Raw genomic sequence first — 13,416 nt, forward strand, 5'->3', positions numbered from 1 at the left:
TTTTGAAAAATAAATGGCTCCTTTAATCAGAAGCTCAATGACTTTGAAAAGTAAATTGCTCATTAAAAATCATGTCCAAAGGAGTTGAAAATCATGTTTGAAGGAATTTCAGGAGATTATGCCCAAAGGTCTTATAAATCAACCCTGATATCGAGAGACATCCTATTTCAAGGATTAGAAACTTACCTAACAAGCTTTTTCTCAAATTTGAAAATGTCTTCACATCTGTTTTCTCTATGTGGGATGTTGAAATACCCCTGCTTCTTGAATTTATGCACTATATTTTCTTAAATGTAGTATATGCTATGCAATGTCTGTGAAATTCAATGCATGCTATGCGAATGTTGGCTACTTGATTTCTATTCAACTGTGGTACTCAAGTTTCTCAAGCTCTTTTCTTGGGCATCAAACCCTTTGATTATTTAAAAACTAGATTACGCTACTCTTCTAAGATCGAGCCAGTGTAGTTCTTAATCATCTCTTCCACTCACATTCTTCATGTAGGAAATCTTTTTCCAAATTCAATGTTTTTATCAAGAACTAAACATTTTGATTCTGCCTTTATCACTCTTGACTTTTTTAATATAATGTAAAAATCTCTTATGCCATTATTCATTTATCAATCATTATTTCAAACTCAAAAAGTAAGAATGCATTTGCACATTTCTTCCATTGTAGAGTATTAAGAGGAAAAAGATAAGAACGGTTGAGAAACCGTCAATAGAATAGGGACACAAAGAGTGAAATAAAATATCTTTTATTAACAAAATGTTGGCAAACTTTGGCCAAGGAAGAATTACAAGGATAGGTATGGGGGACAAAGCCCAAAAATGAACAATCGGATAATCATAATAACACATCTTAAGATTTTTTTGAAAACCCAATCATTTGATGTATTTAATAACTTAGAGCTCCTCCAAAATTGCTAGTCTCCATGCCAACGAATTTTCAAATTTGATGCTGTATTCTCTTTATCTAAGCTGTTTTTTCAAGTTTTCAACTTAAATAACCCTCTATGACTCAAACCGTCCTTTTAGGATTTTCGCCTTGAGTCTTCCTTTTTCATTCATTTTTTTTATTTTTCTTTTTTTCATTTTTTATTTTTTTATTTTTTTTTCAAGCATAGTATTTTTTCACAGCATCAGAATTTATAAGATGGGGTAAATAATTTTCATCCATCTCAGTTAGTATTAGCGCTCTACCTGAGAAAACCTGTTTCACCACATACGGCCCTTTCTAATTTGGAGTCCATTTTTCTCTATTATCGTGCTGGATTGGAAGGATTCTCTTCAAGACCAACTCTTATTCTCGAAAGCGACGGGGTCAAATCTTTTTATCATGAGCCCTCATAATTCTTTTTTGATATAGCTGACCATGGCACGTGCAGTCAATCTCTTTTTTTCTATGAAATTTAACTATTCATAACGTTATCGAATCCATTCAGCTTCTTCCAATCCAACCTCTTTTAGAACCTTCAAGGACGGGATCTCCATTTTCACTGGTAGTACAGCTTCCATCCTATATACCAAAGAAAATGAGGTTGCCCAAGTAGAGGTACGCACTGATGTTCGATATGCATGCAGTGCAAATGACAACTTCTTATGCCAATCTTTATAAGTCTTGGTCATATTCTTTAGAATCCTTTTTATGTTCTTATTGGCTGCCTCAGCTGCCTCAACTGCCTCATTCATTTTCGAACGGTATGGTACCGAGTTATGATGCTTGATATTGTATTGAGCATATATTTCTTGTATCATCTTACTATTTAGATTCCTGACATTATCTGAAATAATTTTTTTTGAAAGTTTATATCTACAGATGATATATTTTTTTATGAATTTACAAACCACAGATCGTGTTACACTTACATATGATGTTGCCTCTACCTATTTTGTGAAGTAATCTATCATCACAAAAATGAATCTATGCCCGTTAGAAGCCTTTGGGGTGATAGGACCAATGACATCCATGCCCCACATTAAGAATGACCAAGGTGGTGCCATAACATGTAAAACAGATGACGAAGCATAGATCTTATCAGCATATATCTGACATTTATGAGCATAGTCAATGCAATCACTCTCCATCATCAATCGGTAATATCCTGCTATCATGATCTGTCTCGTCATCGTATGTCCACTGGTATGTGCCTCACATATTCCATCATGTATCTCTTCAATAATTTTCCTCGCTTCAACCTTACTTACGCATCTTAGTAATACTTGATCTCGACTTCTTTTGTATAAAACATCTTCATCCAAGAAAAAGCTCATAGTCAATCTTCGGATGACCCTTTTATCATTTTTTGTTGTTTGAACTGGGTATTACTGATCCTTAATGTACCGTAGGATATCATAATACCAGGGTTTCCCATCTTCTTCCTCTTCTACAATGAAGTAATGAGCTGGCATATTTTTAACATCTAGCTTGATTGGTTGAATGTCAGTATTATCATTAATTTGAATTATTACAGCCAGAGTAGCCAATGCATCAACAATCAGATTCTCTTCTCGAGGTAAATGATCAAACTGGACATCTTCAAATTATTTTATCAACTATAAAATATACTTATGATATGGAATGAGTTTTGAATTTCTCATCTCTCATTCCCTTTTCAATTGATATATAACTAGAGCTAAGTCCCGAACACTTTTAATGCTTTCACTCTTCTATCTATAGCAGCCTGTAAACCTATGGTACATACCTCGTATTCAGTAATGTTATTTGTGTAATTAAAATTTAACCTTACTGTTACAGGGTAGTATTGTTCTTCTGGAGAGATTAAAATTACTCCAATTCCATGTCCTAAGGCATTGGTATTTCCATCAAAATACATTCTCTAACATTTTTGTCCATGCCCTCCTTTCTCCAGTTGGGAAATAGTCGTTAGGTTTTCATCAGGGAATTCCAACCTCATTGGTTCATACTCTTCAGTAGCACGATCTGCAAAGAACTTCGCTATAATGCTTTTTTTTATTGCCTTTTGGCTCACATATATAATATCATACTCTGAGAGAATTATTTGCCATCTAGCAATTCTTCCAGACAAAGAAGGTTTCTCGAAAATATATTTAATTGGATTCAGTTTTACTATAAGCCATGTGGTATGATAGAGCATATACTGTTTGAGTCTTTTGGCAGTCCATGCTAATGCACAACATATTTTTTTCAATGAGGAATACTAGGATTCGTACTCTGTGAACTTTTTACTCAGATAGTAAATAGCTTTCTCTTTTCGACTAGACTCATCTTGTTGTCTCAACATACATCTCATTGAATTTTTACATATTGTTAAGTATAGAATTAAAGGTTTTTCTGGAACAGGTGGCACCAACACTAGAGGGTTTGACAAGTATTGCTTAATTTTATCAAAAGCCTCTTGACATTCTTCATTCCATTTTTTAGGATTATTCTTACGAAAAAGCTTAAATATGTGATCACATTTATAGGTAAGTTGAGAGATAAATCGAGAAGTGTAATTCAATCTTCTAAAAAAACCTTGAACTTCTTTTGGTGTACTTAGAGGTGACAAATTTTGATAGCCCGTATCTTATCTGGATCGACTTCAATTCCTCTTTCACTGATCATAAAGCCTAGTAACTTTTCTGACTTTACCTCAAAAGTGCACTTGGCTGGGTTTAACTTGAGTTGGAACCTTCTCAATCTCTCAAATAACTTTCTGAGGCTGGTGACATGATCATCATTCTCACAAGATTTTGTAATCATATCATCTACATACACCTCGATCTCTTTGTACATCATGTCATAGAAGAGTGTTACCATGATCTTTTAATATGTTGCCCCAGCATTCTTTAACCCAAAAAGTATGATCTTGTAGCAAAAAGTTCCTCATATAGTCATAAAAGTGATCTTTTCCATATCATCTGTAACCATTTTTATCTGATTATATCATGAAAAACCATCTATAAAAGAGAAAATTAAATACCTAGCCGTGTTATCTACCAGTGTGTTGATATGAGGTAAAAGAAAGTTATCTTTTGGACTAGCCTTATTCAAATCATGATAGTCTACACACATTCATACCTTTTTATCTTTCTTAAGAACTGATACTATATTGGCTACCCGTTCTGGATACTTAGCCACTTGTAAAAAACTTACATCAAATTATTTTTTCACCTCTTCTTTGATCTTTAGTAGCATTTCAGGCTTCATTCGTCTCAGTTTCTGTTGAACTGGCTTACATTCTGGCTTTAAAGGTAATCTGTGCTCCATTATCTTCATGCTTAGCCCTGGCATATCCTGGTAAGACTAAGCAAATATATCTACGAATTCTCGAAATAGGTTTGGCAATCATTGTCTATCTCCTGATGAAAGTAAAGTATCAATTCTAACATCTTTTTTATTCTCTTTATCTCTCAGATTCACTAAGTTAACTATCTCCTAATGAGGTTCAATTGGCTTATTTTCTTGTTCAATCAATCGCATTAGGTCCGAAGGCATAACATATTTCTTAGAATTCTCTTCATTGTCAAGTTCATCAGTGTTAATTGAATTTTCAAAACTAACCTCTTGATTATTATCATAATTATCTTCATGTTCATTTAAAGACATGAAATTGAATGAAATGAGAATGTTGACAAGATGTGTTTGGAAAGATAGAAATAATGAAGACACAAGAAAAAATAAATGAAAATGCATCATCCCTAATTTTTATTAAAAATAATAAAAGATAAATAGCCCAAACAAGAAAGATCACCCCAATGCCTTGGGCAATAGCTATTGGGATGTTACAATTACATTGTATTAGTTTCAAAAGTCACAAGCATCTCGATCGCACTCCAATTATTTAGCTCATAATCTGGCGGACAAAGGCGAACCCACCCCTCTTGATTAAGCCCCACTTCATCTTCAATAACATTAATGGTTAACTGGGCAAAAACTTTTTTCACGCTTTTTTTTTGTATTTGGGTACATGAATCTTTCAAGTCTGAAAGTCTCATATAGATGCAGGATGACCATTAGTCTTACTATTTTTCCTATGGCATTCTCTTGATCTCTCATTCTACTACCTCATAGCCCAAGCCTAACTTTTCACTATTGTCTATCACCGTCGGGGGTTCTTTTATTCCTTGCAAGTTTTTGTCCAGCCCTGATCTTGGATACCAGCCCTTATTGATGACTTGGCTCATCACTATCCTTGAAAAAGGTTGATTTTTAAGTTTCTCACCTACAGAATTAACTAGCTCAAAAGATCGGTATGAGCATTCTAATGCTTCTTTGATAGCCCCTACATACGGAGTATTCAATGGTTGGGTCACTAGCATGTCTTTCTCTCCAACTACCACTACTAATTGACCTTCTATATTAAAACTTGATCTTTTGGTGTAAGATAAAGGGCATAGCTCCTGCCATGTGAATCCATGGCCTTTTTAATAGACAGTTGTAAGATGGAGAGATATCCATCACTTAAAACTTCACATTAAAAGTGCATGGCCTAATTTGCAAGGGCATCTCGATATCCCTCAGGACTTCTCTTCTAGTCCCATCAAAAGCTTTCACAATCATCTGACTGTCTTTCATATGAAAGTAGTCAATGGGTAGCCTCGCCAAAGTTAACATAGGCATGACATTGATAGCAGAGCCATTATCGATAAAGATTTTAGCTATGATGTGGCTCTTGCACTTGATCGTGATATGCAAAGCTTTGGAATTTCTTTTTCCCTCTAAGGGAATCTCATCATCGCTGAACAAAATATGATTCAGCATGACTAGATTTTCAGCTAGGTGATTCACATTTTTAATAGATATATTATGTATCACGTATACTTGATTCAACACTTTCAGCAGGGCATTTCGATGTGACTCTGAGTTTAGTAGCAATAATAGTAATGAGATTCAAGCCTGCATTTTATTTAATTGTTCAATAACTAAATACTCACTATGTTTTACCAGTTTTAAAAATTCATAAACCTCTTTTTTTGATACCGATTTCAGGCGATCTTTCTCGGGTTCTAATTCAAGATTATTTCGTCTTTCTCTTTTTTTGGCTTTCTCTCTTCTAGCCTTCTCTAACATTCTGAAGTGTAGCACTTTTCATTTCGGATAACACCTCTTACACCAATTATATTAGAAGTGTCAACTTTAGAGACATCCCCTTCTTGCCTTTGAACTACTATATCACAACCATATCTCTAGAGTATAGCTTTATCACCCTTATAAGAAAAAAGAGTCAAAACTTTAAAAGTTACTGGCTTAGGAATGAGTTTGTCTATGATTGACTTTGGCTTATTCCTATAATGAATTGTCACTGGCTTTGGAAACAACTTTGTAGGCTTATCAGTCATGGATACCTCAATACTTTTTAAGTTTTCTCTTCTTTCATAGACCTCCATCTGGTATGAATCCAAGAGTTTTTGTACCTTTTAGTGAAACTATTCATAAGTTCTGATAGAGTGGCCTATGGCTCTACTATGATATTTACAACTAATACCGACTATAGATACTTCATGATAATTGTGTGAACTCACTAGTTGTATCATGTCAGCTTTTCATAAGATATCAAACAGCTGACTAAAAGGCGTTTTAATCTCTGCCACTTTTTTCTTCAAATGGTGCTCCTGTTCTTCACTTAGGGCATTTACATTATGATTAGGCAAGGGATTGCCACTAATATTTGGTGCAGTCACCCTTCTTGTATCAAAGCTAATCATTTCATCCTTGATTAATCATTGCACTTTATGTTTTAGGGCAGTGTAATTTTTGGTAGAGTGACCAGCAATCCCATAATGGTAGTCATAATGGGCTGTGGGATCGTACCACCTGGGGTAAGGTGGCTTGAGGGGTTCTAACTTACTAAGAGCAATCAAATGACTGTCGTAAAGCTCTTTATATAATTCTGTATAAGTCATTGAGATTGGGTCAAATATAAGTTTTTCACGAGTAGTTCGTTGCTCCCGTGAACCGTCCATTGGGTTAGTTGGACGAGTTTAGGATCATGGGGTAGGCTGAGTGTTAGGATTGTATGTGGTATTCTGAGGCCTAAGAAAGGGTTGATATGTTTGAAGATAAGGTGACTGTACAAATGATTGGTACGAGTAAGGAGAAGTGTTATTTACAGTAGAGTAATATGGAAGGTATCCTTATGGTGAGTAAGGTTGATAACCCCCAAATTACTGTATATCAAAGCTTACAGCTTGAGCTTCAATCTTTTTCTTTTTTGAGACTCTTTTGCTGAATGCTTCATTTCCTTCTAACTTGCTATTCTTGATGGTACTTTCGATAATTTCTCTCGAAATTATCATATCAGTAAAATTTTTTATTATATTTCCTATCATCTTTTCATAATAAAAAGGTTTCAAAATGCTAACAAACAGCACTATAGTCTCTTTTTTAGTCAGAAGAGATTGTACCTGAGAAGCTATATCCTTCTATCTCTGGGCGTATTCTTTAAAAGACTCGTTTACCTTTTTTTTTAGGTTCTATAAAGATAAACGATCAGGAGCCAAATCGATAATATGTCGATATTGATTGATAAAGTTATGAGCCATATCGCTCCAAGAACAGATGCAGGTTTTGTCCAACTGAACATACCACCTGGCAGTAGAGCCTATAAGGCTATCTTGAAAAACATGCATCAAAAGTTTTTCATAATGAGCATGGGCTGCCATCTTATGGTAATACATGGTGATATGAGTTTTTGGGTACTTTGTGTCATCATATTTTTTAAATTCTGATACTTTGAACTTAGGAGAAATGACCACATCAGGGACTAAGCAAATCCCAACAACATCAACTGAACCATAGAAACCAATTTCTTCCATAGCTCGTAACCTTTGTTCTAACATATTAATCTTTAGATCTCCCTGAGACTCCATTACTTTTGCTTTTTCTTTCTTTTTCTCTTTCAAATCATCTAGATCAAGAATCGATTCTACTACCTTTTCAGTAAACATAAAATTTACATAGCTATGATAATGCCTTAAGTTGAAGGTTGATGGCATTCCAGGATATGTAAGATATGCGAAGTGTTAGGGTGGAACTTTTTGTGCAGACTGGGCTTGAGGTGGACCAAAACCTGAAGGGTACAAAAGGTCGGTCACTTCTTGTAATGAGAAAACTTGTTGGCTTGTATTTTTTTTAACTATTTTCCCTTATTTAGCTTATTGAAAGCATTCAAAATTTTACTCAACTCATTTTTAATCTTCTCCTCTGCTTTTTCTAGCTTTTCAAATCTGTGAGAATTTTTCTGCTTCATTTGTCTAGCTTTAGATCTTGTGTTGTATCGATGGACAGGGTTCTCACTAGATGGAGCTATCCTTGAACCTTGAGTACCATATCTTAGAATTAGTAAATTTGCATGACTATCTCATGGTTACCTTGTTAAGTGTAATGAATGAGAATGCAATGAATGAAAAATGCATGTATGCAAAGAATATTTGCCTTAAAGACGGTACTTAACTAAAAAATTTCATTTATTCTAAAGAACTTTTATTTACACTGAGTTTAACATCCAAGAATTATAACCATAAAATTGTTTGATCTATTCATACTGAGCCTTGGCTTCTTTGATAAAGTTTAACAGACACTGTCCATGTTCTCCTACTGAGGCCACCATTTGTTTCAATGCCTCTGCTTCTTCCACCATCTCTCTTACCTTGTATGCCCCTTTACGGATTTGGGTTGTTAGATGCTCAATGTATTTTTATCTTCCTAAGTTCTCTCTTTTACCACACCAGACTTGGTATAATAACTCTCTATGCTCCCTAACTAATGCGACAATGTGGTTTTCTTATTCATTCAACTTTTATCTTAGCCTGTTCAGATAACTGTTTAGCATGTTATTCTTTGTCTGTACTTAGGTGCTTTCTTCTTCTAATTCAGTGTACTCTTGCTTCAATCTTACATTCTCCTCAGTTAACTCAACAATGGTTATCTCTTTGGCCCTTTCTCTCACATATAACCTTTTATGCTCTTAGTGTAGCTCTACTAAGTCTTCAACAACTATATCACGCTTTCTAGCAATCTTGTGAACTCTAGCTTCATGACTTTCAGCTCTATCTTTTCACTGGTCTTTTTCTTCTTGAAGCTTCTAGATTTTTTGCTTTAACTTACCCTTTTTAGACTCAAATTTTTTTGTTGCAAGCTCTAATTCTGATGGTGTCTCTTTAAGTTTTTCTTCTATTGGCGGTTGAAAGCTTTCATAAGTGAATACCATTTTTTGTCTTCATTTTACTCTCCAAACCAAATACCCTGGAGTGACTTTATCAGTAAACGATCCAAGACTCACTCTTCGAGGATTTTTCCATGCTTTAATCATCTCATTCATCCTTTGAAATACTTTTGGCTCACTATAAGAGAAATCTAACTGATGAAGTCCATAAGTCATAAGAATGAACTGTTCTCCTTTAAACTGCTTTCTCACTAGAAGTAATGCATAATTTGTCACTCCCCATAAACCCAGAATTGGGACCACTGTATTATCCCCACATTGATACAACATAGGCTCATGATTCATCTATAGGGCCAACCATCTTATATCAACACTGGTCAACTTTTATAGGAAAGTTATCCATTCCTTTTTAAACTTTCGTTCTGACCACCCACTTTCACAAAATTCTTTGATCAAAGTTTGATTACGGATATAAAGCTTCGAGAAAACACCTTTTTCTCATTCGAAATAGCTTTTCATCCATAAGTACAATAACTGTATACAACCTATAAAGCGCCCTCCATTTCGATGACAGTAACTTAAAGATCTGATAGTTTCTGCTAATATTACCGTTGAAAGATTACAGCCATTGATCACATTTTCGAAGAAGTCAACCATCGCTATCTCAATATAACCCAAAACCTTTGGAAAGATCACCATTCCGTATATGGCTAAGGTAAATATATCTAACTCCCGTTCTTTATTGGCATGTTACACTAAAAACTCATGAAAGAACTTTCAAGGTAGGCAAACCTATTCTTATTTCTTCTTTGTATGTGAATCCATAACTTCTTTGTCTATCCCCATGAGTTGAGCCAGACCCTTACGAAATCTTGACTTGTATTTTTTGACATATATCTTGTCAGAAGCCTTGAAGTACAAACCCAATAAATTTGAATATTCTTCGATGGTTGAAGTCATATCAACTTTATTAAAGATAAAACACTTATATGCAAGATCTCAAAACTGTGTTGTAGCTCTGATTAGTTAATCATCAATAACTACTGTTAGAAGGTGTGCTATATGATCGTATCTCTGACAAAACTGCTCTTATCTTGACGGACTCATCTTCTTTTATATGTCATTCAAATCCTTTAAATTATTTTGTTTAAGGAAGATAGATGATTCTTGAAACAAAGTAGAATCATATCCGATTGGTAAACAATCTCTCATCCTCAATTGAATTTTTTTTGATTGGGTTCTTACTTCGTTGGGTGTCTCACAAGGTGCTAATACGAATAAAAAACAAATTAGTTGTTCAGTGGAGTCCATGAAAAAAATTTTGTTGAAGACCGTCTTTCAAGCAAATGTTCTTTATGCAACTTTATGATATGAGCATGAACCAATGCAAAAAAATGAGAGAAAATGTTAGTATGCCCAGAAAAAAGAAATAAATAAATAACTAAGTAAATTAAAATGTCACACAGAATAAGAAGAATGAATCATATGCTTTTAGTCAATTCTAAAAAGAAAAGAGTACTGGCTCTATCTATAGGTTAGGCACTCTTAAGGTTCACTATATGTGGTTTGAGGTTAAAGTCTAAAGGTTCCCAAATTGCTCTTTACATTATTGCCTATCACAGACTAGTAAGGCACCCTAATCCTCACTCATTATAGGCTACAAGCGAAAAAGATTCAATTTGAGTGGGAGTATTTCACTAGCCACTATAGAGGCATTAGATCTCACGAAAGCAATAGGTACTTTACTCCCTCCTAGAGGGACGGAGCTCGGGTATAGAGCTCATGTTATGCACATGCATATGAATGACATAATTAATAAAGTAAATAAACATGAATGAATAAATAAAATATATACAAAAAGGTTCAATTTTATTAGGCTTTTGGATAACACAAATTTATTTACTGGCCTGACTCTCAGAGTATCTCCAGTGGAGTCGCCAAGCTGTCATAACGTCTAGATCCGGAGATCCATCGCTAGACATTGACTTAAGGAGTCACCACCAATCTTTTTTATCTAGGTGTGATTGGCCACTTAAGGAATCTATCCTTTCAGGGAACACCTAAGTTTAAGGGTCCTTAAAAAAATAGGTTCAGGTCTACTAACCAGAACAGGATTCGGGAGTTCGGTTACGCGTGAGGAATGTTATAACACCCTCACAACGCCCATAAAAAAATGGTACCAGCTTAATTTTGTGTTATCCAATAAGCCTTAAAAATTTACCAAGTAATTAATTATTGAAAATTATTCTCAATTGACTCTAATACTTTTAGCAAAAAATTAAAAAAATCTCCTCACCTCAAGAGTATGTAAGAAAACTACTGTGTCACTTACAGAGATTCCATCGTCGGATTATTTAACATTAAAAGAAAATTTAAGAAAATAAAAAAGAAAAAAAATGATTGCTTTTATGCAAGAAAAATTGATATTTTTAACTTTTCTCAAAATATTTTTTAGAAATTTTAATTTCGAGAAAAATTGATACTTTCAACTTTTCCTTAAAAATCCATTTTTGAAAGCTTATTCTTAAGAAAAATTGATACTTTCAACTTTTCCTCAAAAATATTTTTTTTTGAATTTTATTTAAAGAAAATAAAATAATAAAATTAAAAAGAGGAAAATAAAATAAAAATAAAAAGTACTAAACAAATCTAATCTAATAAATAAATAATAATAATAATAAAAATAAAAATAAATAAATATATAAAAAATAAAATGAAAAATGAAAAAAAAACTTGGAAACGGCTCGGCTTAGCGGCTCGGCTCGACTTAAGGAAGAAAAATAGCTCGGAGACGCGGCTCGGAGGTGTTGGCTCGGCTCGCCTAACGGTTTGGAGACGTGATCGCACGCGGGTCGAAAGCGGGTTAACGCTCGGGTCGGGTCAGATTTTGGCAAAATGCGAGGATCTTCTAGGTTTACTAACGCCAAAATGGCATCGTTTTCACTGGGTATAAAAGGCTAATCCTTTTGTTTTTTTAACAGACCGAGCCTTCTATCTCTCTCTCTCTTCCCTTCTTTTCCTCTGCCTTCTCTCTAAACCGCGAAGAACTCCGGTGAAATTCTCGTCGGATTCTAAAAATTTTTGTCAGAATCTGGGTTTTTCGCAGGAAGTTCATCGAAAAACTGATTGATTTCTGAAAAAGTCACCAGAAACTGAGAAGTTAGCCGAAAAATTCAAAATTGGCCGAAAAAGTCATCGAAAAATTCAACCAAAATCTGAAAATTTTCTAAAAGTTTCCAAAAAAAATTCGTAAAAAAAATTCTTCAAAAATTCTCACCGATTCCTAGAGCAGTTGTAATGCATCAAAACCTTTTTTAGCTTTTGTTTCTTTTCTGTGTACTCTCTCTCAGCCAATGTCCCTTTTTTTCTGTGTGTTTTCCCTTTGATCCGTGGATCTATTTATAGGGATTGATCAGAAAAGTTTCTGATCAATCCCAACTCCTTCTTAGATTGGGATTCAATAATTGAATCCAATATGGATTATGATTGAATCCCCACTCACGGTAGGATTCTCTAAAAATAATTATAATCTCTATCGAAAAAAAAATAAAAATCAAATAAAAAATATTAATAGATAATTAAAAGAAAATAATAAGATAAATCAAAATATTAACAGATAAATAAAAATAAATAATAGATAAATTATAATATATAAATAGATAAATAATAATAAATACAATATATAATAATATATAAATAGCTAAGTAATAATAAATATATATATTAACACAAAAAATAAATATATATTAATAAATAGTAATAATAAATAAATAAATAAGTAATACATAAGATATAAATAAAAAATATATATAATATAAAATAAATATAAAAATATAAAAATATAAAATACAAAATAAAAAAAATAAAAATAAAATAAGCTTATCCATTTGGATCAGGTCCAATTAATCTGAATCTAGACCAAATTAAATGTCTAAGGCATTCAACCAAAATAATCTCTTTGCCATTATGATCATTCAAGGACCCTGCTGGCTATGGTTTGCCTCATGCTTCACGTGTATGGCTCAGGTAGGCGCCAAAGTCCTGATGAAAAGTGAGAAATGCTGAATTTAACACCCTACCAGCTGAACTGCACTGTTCCAAACAAAGAGTTAACGTTTTGTTAGGTTCAAATCTTTGCTTTCTCACTGATGCAGATTTGTGAATAACAATGTTCATTCATTTTTTACTTTGATTTTCCATTGAAGAGGACCCCAGGTGGAGAGTAGGTTGCTTCGTGTTTTAAATCCTAACCAGGGGATTGAAAATGAAAGCTCCTCAGTTTCTAG

This window comes from Durio zibethinus, chromosome 4 (assembly GCF_047325235.1).
Source record: "Durio zibethinus cultivar Kanyao isolate XHJ-2024 chromosome 4, ASM4732523v1, whole genome shotgun sequence".
Classification (NCBI taxonomy): domain Eukaryota; kingdom Viridiplantae; phylum Streptophyta; class Magnoliopsida; order Malvales; family Malvaceae; genus Durio; species Durio zibethinus.